Here is an 18,797-nt window from a genome sequence, read left to right on the forward strand (position 1 = left end):
TCCCCTAAAAATTGTGTTTCTGTATGAATCACATCATATGAATTCATATGAAATTGTAAAATAGTTATGTTTTCTTATGGGATCAGGTTGGTGTAACAGACATGTTAAAATACATTTTTTGAACACATATCTTATAAAATAACTAGTTATATAAGAAGAATTAGTCCTTTTGATGTGATTAGTAAATGCATAATGTGCATTATTGTTTATCATTGTCCAATAATAATTTATTATTGTGTTATAAGTTAACATAAATTCTGCATATTGATTATCACACACTTACACTAAAATAAATTGGTTTTATATTCCCATCCCATGCTTCTTAATGTATTCAATATTTTGGCTAATATGGCTATGTGTTGTGCTCCGCTCTGTTTACACAGTTTCAGTGTTTCACCCCATGTTTCAATATGTTCCATATAATTACACAGATTTGCCCAAAATCAGAAAATAAAATGGGCAAAAATTCCAAATACAAAATATTTAGGGCAGGAAAGGTCTATTGTATGTCTTCATTTAGTAAACATGTGTGATATAATGTATAAATTGGATAATATAAATTGGATAGACGTCAGGGTGTCTTCTCTGTGGAAAGAAAACTGACTCGGAAATGTGTGTGTGCTTTTGACTTTGAGCGAGTATCTGTTTTTGTGAGGTAATGTGGGCTAGCTAAAACATACTGAAGTGATTAGACTCTGTGGAATGTGTGTGCGTGTGTGTGTGTGTGTGTGTGTTTGGGTTTTGACCTTTCAGTGAGTCACATGTGCCATACGTTATAATAGTGTAGCTGCTTACTACTGTCTTATGCCCCTTGGGTCTCTCTCTTTTTTTCGGTTTTCTTTTTTTTTTTTTGTCTTAGAAGAGAAACCCACTGGTCAGCGTTTTAAGCCCAGAGCCTGCTGGGTAGTGTCAGTCGGTTGCTGCACATCAAAGATGTTTGGAGTGAGTAACTCAGCAGGCCTGAAACACTCCTACTGCATAATAAAGAGAACCCAGGACCTATACTTGCATTAAACCAGACCTCTGTGGCTCCAACAAGCACAGTCTGAATGAGTATTATACGCTCTAGAGCTAGATGAAGGGTGAAACGGCAGCATGTAGGAATGAGAACAGGAAGGAATTCAACAGTTCTGGTTCTGTGCTTGTTTAGTGTAATTTCTTTGCCAGAAGTGTCAATGAAAACGACGCTCTGATGGAATGAAATGGAGGAGGCCGTGACTCATAAGGCAACTTATTAAACTTAATTCACCATTTTAAAAATGCATCATTCAAGGTGGGACGCAACGCAATAGCTAAAGGCGTGTCTGAATGTCTCTGTAAAATAGTCAACTTTTCTAAAAGGGGTTTATCAACTAAAGCACAACATGATGTTAAACACACTTATTAAAGTCGACATGTAATGGAAGTTGCAATAGTCTTTTCTTACCTATTGTGACGTGTATTTGAGGGAGGAGATTTTGTCCATGGGGAATTGATGGATAGATAGATTGTTGTGGTTTGCTGTTGCTGTGATCTCATGTGAGAGAATGCCCTGCCCTCGCCAATATTACAAAAGCGCATCAATTAATTTTTTATTTTTTTTAAATACTTACTGCAATTTTGCATAAAAAAGAAGAATTGTCAGTTTTGATTTCATGGTGACTTTAGTATGGAAGCTTCCATTACAGAATAAAACATTTTAAAAGATAATTGTGACTTTTTATCTCGCAAAATTTTTTATTTAATTTTTTATTATGTGGCGGAAATAAGCTTCCATATTAAAGCACCCTAAAATATCAAAGCTTAAAATCAGTGACTAATAAGACAAACATCAGCAAATAAAAAAATACTATGTTAAAGCAAAGGAAAAAGTGTCATTATTTCATGTCATAGAACAATGTGTAGAAATAAAGTTCACATTGTTTAAATAAATGGTCTTATAATATTAAAAAATGCAAGTACTGTATGCTTATATTGCTATTATAGCATACAAACTAAAGTCAATTCATGTTTAATTTGCCTGTACGCTATCACTCTGAATCTTGGCACAAAATATTCATATTTTGTTGTAGGTGAATCTTAAACTTTGTTTAGTCATCATGATTGGACTGTTAGAATCAACATAGTTTAGAACTAAAACTGCAAGGTGAGTGATGTCTAAACTGTGCAAATGACAAAACAACAACAACAAAATAATAGTGCACGGCTCAGACCAGTTAAAGAAATATTAAGTTAAAAGTAACACTTTACAATAAGGTTTCATTTGTTAACATTATTTAACTACATTACAGTAGTTATTATGAACAGTGAATAAAACTTCTACAGCCTTTATTAATCTTATCTAATGTTAATTTTAACATTTACTAATACCTTTTTAAGAACATTTGTTAATGCACCGTGAACTACTAACATATATTTTTAAGTAACTTTAACAAAGGTTAATAAATTCTGTAGAAGTATATTGCTCATTGTTAGCTCATGCTAGTTAATGGATGGATTAACTGATGTTAACAAATGAGACCTTATTGTAAAGTGCTACCAAATGATAACATTTTAAAACTATCACATTTTTAAGACCGTACCAAAAATGATGCTTGTTTATCTGCTAGCTGAAGTACTTGAGAACAGTTAAAGAATGTTGGTAACGTTTTTCTTTGATTGCACCTAGCCGTGGGTTTGACACCAGCACGTGTGCATGCATCACCCCAAATAAACACTCACCCTGCCAACTCATACCTTCCATATGACCTACATGAACGCCCACCTCAAAATATCACAGACGTTCCTTTAACCCACACGGTTTTGCAGTGTGTTTGCGTAATTAAGAGCGAGGCCTTTAAATGGAGTGCAGTCTGTCACGTTCTGCGCTGTGGCATCTCTAAAGAGGTTTATGGGCCAGCATTAATACCTTTTAATGGACAGATGAGGATTGGATAGGCCCAGCTGTTCCTGTTCTATTGTTCCCACTCTGAGCTGCGACACACATTGTGTAGCGGGACTTGGAGGGCACACGATTCTTGTTGGCGTCTTCACACACCACAGAGTTCATTCAGATAGAAAATGTAGCTTTACAAAGATCCTTTATATGGCTGTTGACACTTGCACACCTAAGACCAGAGCTGAGCATTCCTCTAATTCTAAATCAACTCACATACACGCAAAAACAATCATGATGCAAGGGATGAGATATAATGGTCAAGTATTATTAAAATGTTTTTTGTTTTATTTCAGTGTTATGAGAAAGGAGCATTTAGGGGATTTTCCACAACAACACAAAATTCACACCAAAATTTCACTTTAAGTTGTTTTGTCACATTACTTTTAAGCACAAAACTCTCTTTCTCATTCAAATGTATTTACTGTATATATTACACAAATGATCACATTACAGTAAGCTGCTGACAGTTTGGAAAGATCACAATAATCACAATACAAAAACTGTCTGAAACCGGCTTAATGTTCATTATGCAAAATATACATTTCTTTTAGGGCTGTGAAACGATTAATCACATCCAAAATAAAAGTTTGTGTTTATATAATATATGTGTGTACTATGTATAATTATTAGGGCTGTCAAACGATTAATCGTGATTAATCGCATCCAAAATAAAAGTTTGTTTTTACATAATATATGTGTATGTACGGTGTATAATTATTTTCTATATATAAATACACACACATGCATGTATATATTTAAGAAATATTTGCATGTATATACTGTTTATATATATTTATATTATATATAATTTATATATAAATATTTTTTATATAAATAACACATTTTTCTTAAATATATATGCATGTGTGTGTATTTATATATAGAAAATAATTATACTCCGTACACACACATATATTATGTAAAAACAAACTTTTATTTTGGAAGCGATTAATCGCGATTAATCGTTTGACAGCCCTAATAATTATTTTGTATATAATATAAATACAACCCCAAATCAGGAAAAGTTGGGACACTGTACAAATTGTGAGTAAAAAAGGAATGGAATAATTTACAAATCTCATAAACTTATATTTTATTCACAATAGAATATAGATAACATATCAAATGTAGAAAGTGAGACATTTTGAAATGTCATGCCAAATATTGGCTCATTTTGGATTTCATGAGAGCTACACATTCCAAAAAAGTTGGGACAGGTAGCAATAACCCCGGATTTCCACCAACTGCGGAACGGCTGCGTGTCGGCTCCGTGCTCTGCTGTCCTTCAATACCCACCAGGTCCGGATTTGTTGCGGAACGGCTGCGGCCGTGACTAACAGCTGAAGTCAGGAGGACCCACGAGATCTCGCGAATTCACGTATGATCGCGCGATATAAGTGCTGAATTGCTGCGGAGCTCTCCGGCATCCGGCAAAAATAGAAGCTCTGCGTATCTGCTCCGGAGGGCTGCGGATCGCCAGTTGGAACGCAGCCGTTCCGCAGTCAGTGAAAATACACACATTGACTTTAATGGAAACCTATTGACTCCGCCGCTGTTCCGGAGCGGATCCGCAGCCGCTCCGCAGTTGGTGGAAATTAGGGGTTAGAGGCCGGAAAAGTTAAATGTACATATAAGGAACAGCTGGAGGACCAATTTGCAACTTATTAGGTCAATTGGCAACATGATTGGGTATAAAAAGAGCCTCTCAGAGTGGCAGTGTCTCTCAGAAGTCAAGATGGGCAGAGGATCACCAATTCCCCCAATGCTGCGGCGAAAAATAGTGGAGCAATATCAGAAAGGAGTTTCTCAGAGAAAAATTGCAAAGAGTTTGAAGTTATCATCATCTACAGTGCATAATATCATCCAAAGATTCAGAGAATCTGGAACAATCTCTGTGCGTAAGGGTCAAGGCCGGAAAACCATACTGGATGCCCGTGATCTTCGGGCCCTTAGACGGCACTGCATCACATACAGGAGTGCTACTGTAATGGAAATCGCAACATGAGCTCAGGAATACTTCTAGAAAACATTGTCGGTGAACACAATCCACCGTGCCATTCGCTGTTGCCAGCTAAAACTCTATAGGTCAAAAAAGAAGCCATATCTAAACAGGATCTAGAAGCGCAGGCGTTTTCTCTGGGCCAAGGCTCATTAAAATTGGACTGTGGCAAAGTGGAAAACTGTTCTGTGGTCAGACGAATCAAAATTTGAAGTTCTTTTTGGAAAACTGGGACGCCATGTCATCCAGACTAAAGAGGACAAGGACAACCCAAGTTGTTATCAGCGCTCAGTTCAGAAGCCTGCATCTCTGATGGTATGGGGTTGCATGAGTGCGTGTGGCATGGGCAGCTTACACATCTGGAAAGGCACCATCAATGCTGAAAGGTATATCCAAGTTCTAGAACAACATATGCTCCCATCCAGACGTCGTCTCTTTCAGGGAAGACCTTGCATTTTCCAACATGACAATGCCAGACCATATACTGCATCAATTACAATATCATGGCTGCGTAGGAGGAGGATCCGGGTACTGAAATGACCAGCCTGCAGTCCAGATCTTTCACCCATAGAAAACATTTGGTGCATCATAAAGAGGAAGATGCAACAAAGAAGACCTAAGACAGTTGAGCAACTAGAAGCCTGTATTAGACACGAATGGGACAACATTCCTATTCCTAAACTTGAGAAACTTGTCTCCTCAGTCCCCAGACGTTTGCAGACTGTTATAAAAGAAGAGGGGATGCCACACAGTGGTAAACATGGCCTTGTCCCAACTTTTTTGAGATGTGTTGATGCCATGAAATTTAAAATCAACTTATTTTTCCCTTAAAATGATACATTTTCTCAGTTTAAACATTTGATACGTCATCTATGTTGTATTTTGAATAAAATATTGAAATTTGAAATTTCCACATCATTGCATTCTGTTTTTATTCACAATTTGTACAGTGTCCCAAATTTTTCTGATTTGGGGTTGTACATGCATGCATGTATATATTTAATAAATATTTGCATATATATACTTTTTTATATTTATATATAATTTATATTATATATAAATATTTTATATATAAATAACCTTACCTGTTGCTGTGGCGTGCGGTCATTCAAAATTGTACTGTCAATCAATATTCACAATGAAGATCTATTATGAGCAATTCCAATTTGCTTCTTTCATGATTGTCTAATTGTCATAAATGCTGTAATTTTGACTTAAAGGCATTATTTTAGTAAAAAGGTTAAAAGATGAAACAAGTACATTTTAACTGTGTGTTTAACCACAGTGCCAGTCGTGCAACATTTTCTTTGACCTACAGGCTGCATTTCTCAGATCAGTGGTTGGTGGTAAACATTAGGGCCGGAGACGTGGGTGGGGTAATCTATAGTAGTAACTCGGAAGCTATTTCTGTTCTTAATTTTGAAATAACCAGCTAAGCAGCTGCCTTTCAGCCATTCATATATACAGTATGCCTGTGGTTAGACGTGAAGGATTGTGGATAGTCAAGCTTCATGTGACACAGTCAAGTGTAGATGTGAACGGTCAAACTTTTCAGCACTCATCACCTTGCTTAAAGGAGAACTCCGGTCAATTTTAACATTGAGCTCATTTTTTTGTAAATTTGGAGTGCTGTCAGTACAGAGAACAACGACAAAAATCGGTGTTGCCTACACCGTGTTATCCTCTTTTTAAAATTTGCACCCTGTTGACTTCAATGGGGCAAGTTTTAAACTTGCTTTTAGCCTCTTAACATCCTTGATGTGTCATTACAAGTGCCATTGTGAGTGATTCCTTTAGAGTGAACGCGGTGAATCTGACTGCAGTAGATGTGAAAGATATGAATAAAAGTGATTTTATTTCAGCCAGCGCACATAGCTGTATTTACATCCTGTTTTTGGTTGAAGTCCACAGTAGTCGATTGTCGAGTTCACGCGCATAGGTTTAGTATGTACGATCATGTGCCCGAACTCGACAATCGACTACTGTGGACTTCAACCGAAAACAGGATGTAAATACAAGTATTGCGCTGGCTGAAATAACATAATTTTTATTCATATCTTGCACATCTACTGCAGTCAGATTCACCGCGTGTTGACTCTGAAGGAATCACTCACATGGCTGGGCACTTGTAATGACACATCAAGGATGTTAAGAGGCTAAAAGCAGGTTTAAAACTTGCCCCATTGAAGTCAACAGGGTGCAAATTTTAAAAAGAGGATAACACGGTGTAGGCAACACCGATTTTTGTCGTTGTTCTCTGTACTGACAGCATTTCAAATTTACAAAAAAATTAGCTCAATGTTAAAATTGACCGGAGTTCTCCTTTAATGCTACTGGAGATCGGAGATTTTGCTTTGGACGTGCAGTAGTGTACTGACCCAACACAGTACTAGAATTGCTTATTATGTAAAAAACTCAATATAAAACCAACTTACTTGAGGCCTGTTTACACTGACAACAATTTTATCAGTGAGTTTTCCTTCTGATGCTTGTCCTAACGTTATTGGTGATCTGCACAACTGGCTATAGCCCTTGAAATCACACATGGGCTGTAATAATTTATGTCCTTCTAATTTGACATGGAATGAATTTCTTGTCTCCAAAAAAAAAAAAAAAAAAAATACATCATCCCCCTGGTTTCACAGACAAGGCTTAAGATAGTCCCAGACTAAAATGCATGTTTGAGCTGTTTTAACTGAAAGCAGCTTGCACTGTCCGTGCCATTGTTTTGTCTCCAGATGAACACCAGTCATGTTTTTTTTTTCTAAGGCACATTTATAAAGTCCTAATTGAACTAAGGCCTAATCCTAATCTAAACCCAATTTGTAAAACCAGACCCATATCTTTAACGAAGTATTGCAGTTTCCCACTGTTACATTCCTGCATAAAAAAAAAAACATATCACTGTGAAATCGCTTACAATAAATTTCACACATTTGAGAAGCGAATTGTTCTAGCTTTGTGAGTCAGCAATACCAAGATAGTGTTTCATACATGCATTTTTGTGCAAGCACAATTGCAGAGGCATCAAAACAAAAGCCCCAAGGTTTGTGAGCATGCAACTGACCACATATGCACATGCACACACACACACCGAAGGGTCTTGTTTCCTGAGAAGTTCTGCTTCAACTGATGTTTGTGATTGAACCGTGCTCAGGTGTAAGTGAAGTTTGTGGTGAAGTCACGTCTACAGTACCGTTCAATAGTTTGGGTTCTAAGATTGTTTAGTTCTGTTGTTAATAGACTCTAAAAGCAGTAATATTGTGAAATATTATTACAATTTAAAATAACTTTATTTTTTAATATAATTAATGTGATCAAGGCTGAATGGTGAAAACAGTTGTGCAGCTTCATATTTTTGTGGAAACCATGATACATTATTTCCCATAATTTTTTGATGAATAGAAAGTTCCAAATAACATAATTTAATTGAAATGTAAAAAACAAATTTATTTCTTAAACTTTTATCATTTAAATCTTGATCTAAATGCCTTTAGTTTAAACGGATACTGTATATGCCAAATGTTTGGTCAGTAACTGCCAAGGAATGGCTAAGTCAAAAAGGCGATTGGCTCCTTTGACTAAAATTCAAACCATGCTCAGCATGCTTTGCTTATTTTTTGCGAATTTTTCTACGAGTGGTCCATCTCGTCCTGGACTATATCTGGGTGAGTGTAATGTCTGACTGAATCTCCATATTGACCATTTACAGTGATTTAATAGGATGAGCTACTCGTGTGGTAGAAACTGAGCGACAGAATTGTGAAATAAGGTCCAGTCAATTTTAACATTGAGCTAATTTTTTTGTAAATTTGGAGTGCTGTCAGTATAGAGAACAACAACAAAAATCGGTGTTGCCTACACCGTGTTATCCTCTTTTTAAAATTTGCACCCTGTTGACTTCAATGGGGCAAGTTTTAAACCTGCTTTTAGCCTCTTAACATCCTTGATGTGTCATTACAAGTGCCCAGCCATTGTGAATGATTACAAGTGCCCAGCCAAACTGAGCGACAGAATTGTGAAATAAGCCGACATCTTTGGTTTCAGTCAGTGTATATTCAGCCTCGAGGCTCAGTGACTGACTCTACACCTGACACGACTGTACATCCTGCTATTGTTGACTCGCTGAAGTACTTTTTTCTCAATAACTTGTATCAGATGTACTTGCATACTTCAATCTTTTAAGTGGTTCATAGTGGACCATTTGAACTGAGTCACTATCTTACATTATATTTGCTATTAAAGTTTACATGACAGGTGCTATTAAAACACATTTCTGTCTTTTAACACGGATATTTGTAAGATAAGGAAAGTTTGGACAACGAGTCTTAGAACACTGTCTTTAGGAAACTTAATGGCCAAATAAAAAGCACATTAAAATCCTTGTGATAGTCACAATGTTTTGTAATAATATTGTATCAACTGCAAAATCAATTGGAATATATTGTGAATATGTGCTCCAACACACACTTTTGATGAGAGTATAGACTGTTCTCTCACACTGTGGATATTGTGCCGTGCAGAGGAATCTGGTCTCTTAGCAACTGTGTGGGTTCGTCTGATGGATCTCGTGTGTCCGTTTCAGACTGGCTGTTGTCACTGGAAGTCCCTCATCACACATTCACACAGACATTTCACATCAATTAAGAACCTTAGAAGTAAGGTTTTCTTTGAGTCAAATTAAGCATGATCACATCTATGGACATCATTTCTTTCTTTTTTTTCTTTTTTTAAATGTAATGTCTGTGTACAGTATGTGTATGTGGTTCCAGGTATTTCCTGCATTGTGCGGAAGAAATGTCCCCCCAAGGAAAGTAAAACCTGTAATTTTTTGTAGGGGTGTAACAATATATCGTGTCACAATATATCACAATACATTACAAAAATGTGTCAATATGTATCGTGGATAGTGACAATATGTTTTGTGTATATTTCACCCAAAAATAAAAATTACTGTGAGAGGAAAAAATCGTTCAAAAAGTTTGTCACTACTACATTGAACTACTTTATATAATGTTGAATATAATGTATAATGCAATGGAGGAATATTTGTAGTTCCTGATAATATGGAAGTAAAATAATGCCAAATGTTTTTGAAATAAAAAAGCCTGTTGAATTGCAGTACTTGCAAAAAAATAGGCATTGCATTAACCATGCTTGCATTTTAATGCATTGTATTTTTAGGGCTTGCATTTTTATGGGCTGAAATTCAACATGGTTGAATATTTAAGCTGTGAATATTTCAATTCATAACATTTCAAACACATTTTCATCATTAACAATTCAATAATCCATATTCACCATTCATATTTCACTTCCAAAATATTCAAACTATTTAAAAATACAACCTATAATATTCAACAGGCAATTTTCGGTCCATTTTATTTCGCTTTGCAAATTTGCTTCCACAAATTCAGTGGTTCAAATTCGACAGTAAATTCAACATTGACATCCAGGAACTGCAGGAAAAGCAGTAGATTACTGAGCATACTCTCCATCTGCTGTTAGTCGACCTCACCAGCAGGTGGTGCAAAAGCGTGTGTTGTTGACGAAGACCAGAAACAGTTAGAACAAGCATCTGCTAAATGACTAAATAGCCTAAATGTAAAATTGGCTTGACATTGGACATTTGCACATTTAGGGACCATCTCTAAAGTTGCATACAACATTGGCATACACGTTTCTAACTTCAATTTATTTGAATAAATATTAAAAATCCAAAGGGTGCGCATTATGCCTGACACTATGTGAACACTTTACAGTTGGTTTTATGACTGTAAGTCATTCTATTCAAATGCTATTGAAGTTAGAATAGCCAATACCAATGTCATATACACTTTAGAGATGGTCCCTAAATGTGCGAATGTCCAATGTCAAGCCAACTTTATGCCAGTCTATCACTGGGAAATGCTCAGCATTAAGCTTTGCGCGTTATTCCAAGTCCATCCATCTGCTTGCCTGCGAGTTTGGTCTTTTATATCACTGTAATTAGTCCATTAAGCTACGTTAAGCGTTTTATATGTCCAGCAGGGGAATCCTGAAGTATTGAGGGAAACCCTAATAGCCTGCATGCAGCACATTGCCACAATATAAAGTTAAGGCAACTAAACAACCAAGAGAAATATATGTCAACCTCAAAAATGTAACATTGGATCTGTACATCCGCATCGGGGAATAACATTATAATCTCGTTCACGGTAGAGAAAGATGCATGTAGGCTACACAGGAAAAGTAACCGTGAAGACACTGAATTTAACATAAAACAGCCGTCATAATAATCACAAATACACTTACATTGCTGTAAATGAGTTTTATGAATGAATGGCTTGCTCTAACTGTTGCTGGTCTTCGTCAACAACACGCGCTTTTGCACCACCTGCTGGTGAGGTCGACTAACAGCAGATGGAGAGTATGCTCGGTAATCAACTGCTTTTCCTGCAGTTCCTGGATGTCAATGTTGAATTTACTGTCGAATTTACACTGAATTTGTGGAAGCAAATTTGCAAAGCGAAATAAAATGGACCGAAAATTGCCTGTTGTATATTATAGGTTGTATTTTAAAACAGTTTGAATATTTTGGAAGTGAAATATGAAAGGTGAATATGGATTATTGAATTTTTAATAATGAAAATGCTTTGAATTGAAATATTCACAGCTTAAATATTCAACCATGCTGAATTTCAGCCCATAAAAATGCAAGCTCAAAAAATACAATGCATTAAAATGCAAGCAGGGTTAATGCAATGCATATTTTTACAAGTAGTGCAATTCAACTGGCTTTTTTATTTCAAGAACATTTGGCATTATTTTACTTCCATATGATAATGCCAAATGTCTTATGTTACCAGTAAAAAGTGTCCAACATTATTTTAAATATATCTAGTCAGTAAAAAAGTGCAAGCATATTCGTCTAAAATAATTCTGTATTTTCAGCTTCAGAATCTTGAATATTTTGATTCTGGTGTCTCTATTGTCCTGTGCTTTGGGTTTCCAGCACCAAGTCCAAGTGTATTCATTTACATTCACAATGTAATATCAAATTTACCATTTTAATCAACAGTAAAAAGAATTGTTAACCTTTTACCATATGTTTTGGAGTATCGCAATAATATCGTATCGTGAGTTCAGTATCGTGATATGTATCGAATCGTGACATGAGGGATCGCTACACACCTAATTTTTTGTTCAAAATTCTGGTCCACATGAGAAAAAAACCCTATAAACCATATTAAACAATGTTTTCCTGAAAGGCTTAGGTTTAGGGGATAGACTATAAAATGTATATCCCTGTCATCTCAATGGAAAAAATGTGTTCCAATCAACCTGAATTCACCCTGTATGTTTTATCCAAGTCTCTAAATATATCTATAATATACCATGAGGAGAGAGCTATTCGTTAGCATTTCCATTCATCTTAATGTGTGGTTAAGTATACTGAACTTATGGAAAGAAACTCAACAATTAAAGGTGGTCTGTGCTTTCATCAAACATAATATAATAAGTTCTACAAACTCAACTTTTTTACTTGTGAATCCAAGTTCAAGCCAAGATAAGCTGAGCACTAACATTACATAACCGAGATCTAAAACTTTTGAGTTTCTAACTTGAGCAAACTGGAAAGAGCAACTATTTGCTGATTATTTATTGCCATTTATTGTCAGATGTCTTGGCTGCTCCTGCTGCCCTCAGAAGAAACCCCTCTGATGGAAAGTTAGTGTGGTTGTGTGTTGCTTTGTCATTGTCATTCTCAGGTTAACCACATCCTCTGGAGCTTAACACTACATACATGCACACAATCATAGCAGCACTGCAAACAACGGTGTTGAGAGTTACAGCGGTGCAATACACCAATCACCCCACCCACTGACTTCTACTTTGATCACCAAAATGACATATTTAAAAGTTTTTTCCTTGGAAAAAAAACATCATGCCTTAAAATAGCTTCTATTAATATGCAAATGAGCCCCGCCTCCACTCACTCACAGCACCTTAGAGATCCACTCGTTGACGATCACTCATTGATCTGATTGGTAACAAGGTAGTTTGTGACGTCAGAAACACCAGCAATTTCAACATAGACATATAAACAACATTAAAAGCTTGATTTTCACCACAGGGAGACTTTAACAAATTGGCAAAATTTGCCATTTGCAGTTGGTGGAGGCGTTGGAAACAGAGATGTGAAGACTGATGGTGTTTTCATACTTTATCACAGATGAACTGGATTAGATGCAGCGTCTGTCATTTGTTTCAGATGTTTTCATTAAGTAACAGAAACACTTTTCATTCAATACTTTTGCTTAAGCAACATATGAATTTATGAAAAAACTCTTTCCCCACCAGGTTTTTATTTTTAAGTTTGCTGCATTTTTGACCCCCAGAATATCTTCTTGTTTGAATATGTAAAAGGTAGTGGTGGGCCGTTATCGGCGTTAACGTGCTGCGTTAACGTGAGACTCTTATCGGGCGATAAAAAAAAAATATCGCCGTTAATCTATTCTCAAAGTTGGGTTGGGAGCTGGGTCTATACTACGCAAGCTATGATGACTTTCACCTTGATATTTTAGCCCGGATGTATACCTAGACGAATTTGGTTCGGTGTTCGGTACGCATTTTCAAACCTGCCGACCAAAATTTCGTTATTTCAGATGTAGGCGGGTCGCGCGTGGCAATCACGCTCATAATGTAAGAGACGCTGGCGCGACCACAACATTGTCCGACATCAAATGGCAAACGTAATGTAAGCGGAACGAAACTGAGCTACTCGTTATTGTGTGGTTGACGGACCGTTGTTTATCAGTTTGGACCAGTGCAGCGCGAGCCGATCGTGATCATGCCACACTGTTACTACACAGCGCTAAGAGATCCAGTAAAGAAAGCATTTTAATTCGCCACTGAAGTAATAACATCGCTGCGAGATCTAGTGAGAAACATTCACATTTCTCCGTTATTAACGGATCGAACAGTGCGTGGAAGCCAGGAAGAAACATAGTGCCATGAATTAACTATCCGGTGTCCACAGATCTGCAACATTTACCATGGATTTACTGTAGTAACACTAACTGCAACCATGGAAGTTTTGCAGGAATAGTAGGCTATAATGCTTTCAAGTAACATTACGTTGGTTTTATTTTGACATTATGAATAAAATTGCTGCCCTCAAATGTTAATCTGAATTTATAGACCTTTGTTTATAACTACTACAATATTAGGCTACATTTATTTTTTTCCAAGGAGCTGTTTTGTTTTATATGCTCACAAGAAGAGTCTATTATAGCTCCATCATTGCTCAAAGTAAAAAAAAAATCCCCCCAAAAAAAATCATACTTTATTATGTTAGTTTTAATAAAAAAAAAAATCTCTGGCATTTCTTCACAAGTTCTTTTAAATGTCACTTTGTATTTAAGAAACACGTGCCCTTTAGTCATTATTTGGGTAGCACACATATTCTGAATGCCTTCGGCAGAATTCAAATGAGCCATTTTAATCTAGATTAATCTAGATTAATTCCAAGATTACAGTGAGATTAATCTAGATTAAAAAAAAAAATCTATGCCCACCACTAGTAAAAGGTCAATATATCAAAAGAAAGAAGAGCCTCTGGTTTTTATTTTTATTTTAGCTTAATTCTTTATTTTTTTATCAATACTTTAATGTTGGTAAGTTTCATAAAAAAATAAATAAAAAAAAAATTTGAACAAAAAAACCTGGGAAAATTGCATATGGATCGGATTCAGAATGATGATTAATACATAGACCGCGTAGAATCGAGTCCATCAACACCCCCCAAAGCTTCACTCATTACCTCTTCATGATTTTGACATTTTTCTTGGTAACGCTTCGTAAAGCAGTTTTGATTTATATGCTGTTGAATGTTTGGCGATTACGTTAGCTTACTTGTGTGTAACCGCTTGTATCCGGATCTTCTGGTTTAGGTGGTTCTTCTTTGCTTGTTTTTCGATCTAGAGATTAGGGTTGCTCGATTATGACAAATCATATTGGAATCACGATTATTGGTGGGCAATATGATCAAAGTCTTATTTCATATTATTAAAGGTCCCATGGCATGGATTATTTTATTATTTTATTATGTTTCCTGGGGTGCTCTTATAATGTTCGTATGTTTTTTTAGTTCAAAAATTGTCATAATTTAGAAATAAAATATATTTTTTCTAGGGGTGCAACGGATCAAAAAACTCACGGTTCGGATCGTTTCTCAGATCAGAGTCACGGATCGGATCATTTTTCGGATCAGCAAAAAAAACTTTTTTTTTTGTTTATTAACACTTTTAAATTATTAAATTAAAATATATAAAATCAACTTAAAGTGCACAAGGCATAATATCTTCTTTTTAACATAATTAATGAAAAACAACTTAACCCCTTAAACCCTAAGCGTCCCGCCGGCGGGACGGCACCCCATGAAAAAAATTCATAATCAAATTACTAAGCAACCACTGAATGATATGATACAAAATAGGTATCATTTTAAAGCTTAGAATCTCAGCTTTTCAATGCACCTATACATTTTATTCAACTCCTAAAAGGTGCTGAGTTATTCCTTTAGAACGGATTATACCGCCGGAGGGCGCCCCCTAGCTATGGAAAAAATTAATTGTCATATTTTTCAAAACTACTGCATTGATCAACACAAAATAGGCATCATTTGAAAGCTTAGTCTAAACTTTACAATGAATGTAGCCATTATGATTATCTCCAAAGTAGTGCTGAGTTATTTGCTGATAAAATGATTTTTTTTTAATACATAATTTATGAGGAAGAGGAAATTATTATGTACTGCAATGTGTCAAAAACATCATACTGCTCAGATAGTCATGTGTCATATGTCATTTGAAAGGTCTCAATGAGTAGAATACAACAAGCATAATTGTTTCAGGCTTTTACTAAACTTGAGCAAGGTTTTTGTAAAATAAGCCCCTCAAGAGACCCATGGGTAAACCATATATGGATGCTGAATTTTAGACACATTTCCGCTTGTAACTTCATGAAACATGCTCCGATTGTGGAAAATGACACATCATTATTTACAGCAGATGCTTACAATTAAAATGAGTCCAAACTCAACGTAATCCATCACTCAGAACTAAAGATATTCCTCATGGAGTTCTAATTCACAAAAAATACACAAACGCACGTAGCCAAGCGAGGTAGCTTAGACTTGGCCTTTTTACTCGTATCTTCATGAAACATACATTGATCATGAAAAATGACACATCGTTATTTACAGCAGGAGCTCATGATTAAGACGAGCCCAAACTCATCAGTCAGATCTAAAGATATTCTTCATGGCGTTCTAACACAGAAAATACCAAAGACGTACCTAGCCAAATACTCATGAAGTCACTCGCATTTGGTTTTTACTTATAACTTCACGAAGCATGCACATATCGTAGAAAAATGAACATCATTATTTTCAGCAGACTCTCACGATTAAAAAGAGCCCAAACTCAGCATAATCCATCACTCATATCTAAAGTTATGCCTCGTGGAGTTGTAACACAAATGCGCACATAGATCTTTATTATAGATGTAGCACTTATGTCGCGTTCTAACTCATAACTCAATGAAGCATGCATCAATTGTGGAAAATGGCACATCATTATTTACAGCAAAATGTTACGATTAAAAAGAGCCCAAACACACCATAATCCATCACTCAGGTCTAAAGATATTCCTTATAGCGTTCTGACACAAAAAAATACCAGAGGCGCACCTATGAAGTAGCAATAGCAGTGATGCTATGTTGTTTTGATGTGACGTTTCAGCTCATAACTCAATGAAACATGCATAGATTGTGAAAAATCGAACATCTTTATTGACAACAGATTCTCACGATTAGTGGTCGACCGATATATCGCCGAGGCCGATATATCGGCCGATATTTGGAATTTTTTAGATATCGGCATCGGCCGATAAATCTTTCCGTTTGGCTGATATATTTCAAAACAGTTTGTGACTGTGCATTAGCGCTTTTTTCCACTGACGCGAACAGAGCGAGCGTGAATGAACTGAATACACTCGCTCTGCTCCGCCCAGCACCGTAAAACAAGCCACTCAGAAGTGAAACAGACATCTGACAGACACAGTAAATGACCATTCGCATTCGCTTTCTAACCTGACGCTACATTGTGTTACACACAAAAACACTCCGGCGTGCAGCAGAGTCTATTCAAACAGTACCGTGATATGTCAGATCCGCAGCCCAGCGGTAGCTCCAGTGGGGGTCACAGATGTGATATAAACAAATTCAAACAAAACTGAAAACATTTTACCTCACAAACAGTCAAAAATCCTGTAACTGGCTGTCCCTCAGATACGCGCGTTGTTCTCGGGTTACATTTAAACTAGACGCTGTTTTCCAACGGACTCGCGTGCACGGAAAAGCTGGGTCGCGTGCATTACAGATCAGTTGGTCGCGTGAGGTGGATGAGAGGAGAACACTATGTAATAATATTACGTTTGAAAATAAATCCTTGAAAATGTTATTCACTATATACTGTATTTATCCATGATTGGCGTAATATCGTGTGTAGTATACATTTTCATATGTTCATGTATGTCATGCAAATACATGTGACGGCTTGCAACGTTCTAAAGAAACAAACAAGCAAAACTAAACGCATAAATCATTATTATTTAAATATACTTGAAGTAAAACAACCTTAAAAAAAGGTTGAACTATTTAAACTATTTTAAAGTAAATAGTGTAAATAAACTATGTGAGATTTATATTTAACTATGTTGTACATAAAATGTATGTAATCTCACATACTATTTTGTCATTAATTTATGAATATTGTTTAGATTGGTTCATTAATGGTAAATGTTATTTGTAACCTGCAGTAAGCAGCAGTAATTATTTATGTGACTGAAAAAATGACTGTAAATATTAAAGCAGACAAGAAGTTGCACTAAAACTTTATTTATTGAAGTGTTACCTTACCTTTTTGTTTACATTTTAATTTCTTAGTAAATATTTTTTATTGCAAAAAGAATTTTGCATAAATAGTATGTACAATAAATGTTCATTTAGTTTCACCAATATTCTTTATGTCTCTCATTTACTGTATTCACATGTATTGTATCGGCCTCATATCGGCCAATCGGCCAGATTGCTTTCTCAATATCGGCATCGGCATCGGCCATTAAAAATCCCATATCGGTCGACCACTACTCACGATTACAAAGAGCCCACACACAACAGAATCCATTGCTTTGATCACGAGATATTCCTCACGAAGTAATGCATACTTGGATAAAAAACAAGTCTCTCATCCTTCCTGGGTGCAAAGTGTTTTCCAATTTTCCCGGAACCGTCCGTGCTCTTTTTCAAACGTGGAATAACACAAAATATGTATCATTTTAAAGCTTAGAATCTCAGCTTTTTAAAGAATCTAACCACTTCGATCAACTCTGAACGAGTGCTGACTAGTAGAGGTGGGCGGATCGATCCTGAAGTATCGATACTATCGATACTGACGTGGTATCGAAAAGGATCGATCCTCACATAAAAATATCGATCCAAATGTGTGTGTTTTTACCAGTAATTTTTATTAATTTAGCACGCAATTCAGTGCCTAAAATAAGCTTCTAAGTGGAAAAATAAGTGAATGCTAGTGGATAATTGTGTAGGATAGAACTTTTTCTCCTAGTCATCTGGATACAAGACGAAACCAATCAACCACAGAGAGCGTTCGATGCTGGTGCTTCGCTGAGCTCACAGGCCCAGTGCGTTTGGGAAACAAAGCCTTGCTTATATGACAGAGAAACAATCGGGAGTTATTTCGCAATAAACAAACCAAAAGTGTACATAACGTGTTGACGTCAGTAAGATTTTTTTAATGAAATTAATATTTTTAT

The 18,797-nt window shown here is 36.1% G+C and overlaps 1 protein-coding gene across 4 annotated transcripts in view; it reads left to right on the forward strand.

Annotated features, from left to right (window-relative positions):
- The window catches only part of fynb (FYN proto-oncogene, Src family tyrosine kinase b), a 137,978-nt gene that overhangs the window by 35,893 nt on the left and 83,288 nt on the right, over positions 1-18,797 (forward strand). The gene's annotated exons all lie outside the window — the stretch shown is intronic.

Source organism: Squalius cephalus (assembly GCF_949319135.1).
Source record: "Squalius cephalus genome assembly, chromosome: 12".
Classification (NCBI taxonomy): Eukaryota; Metazoa; Chordata; class Actinopteri; order Cypriniformes; family Leuciscidae; genus Squalius; species Squalius cephalus.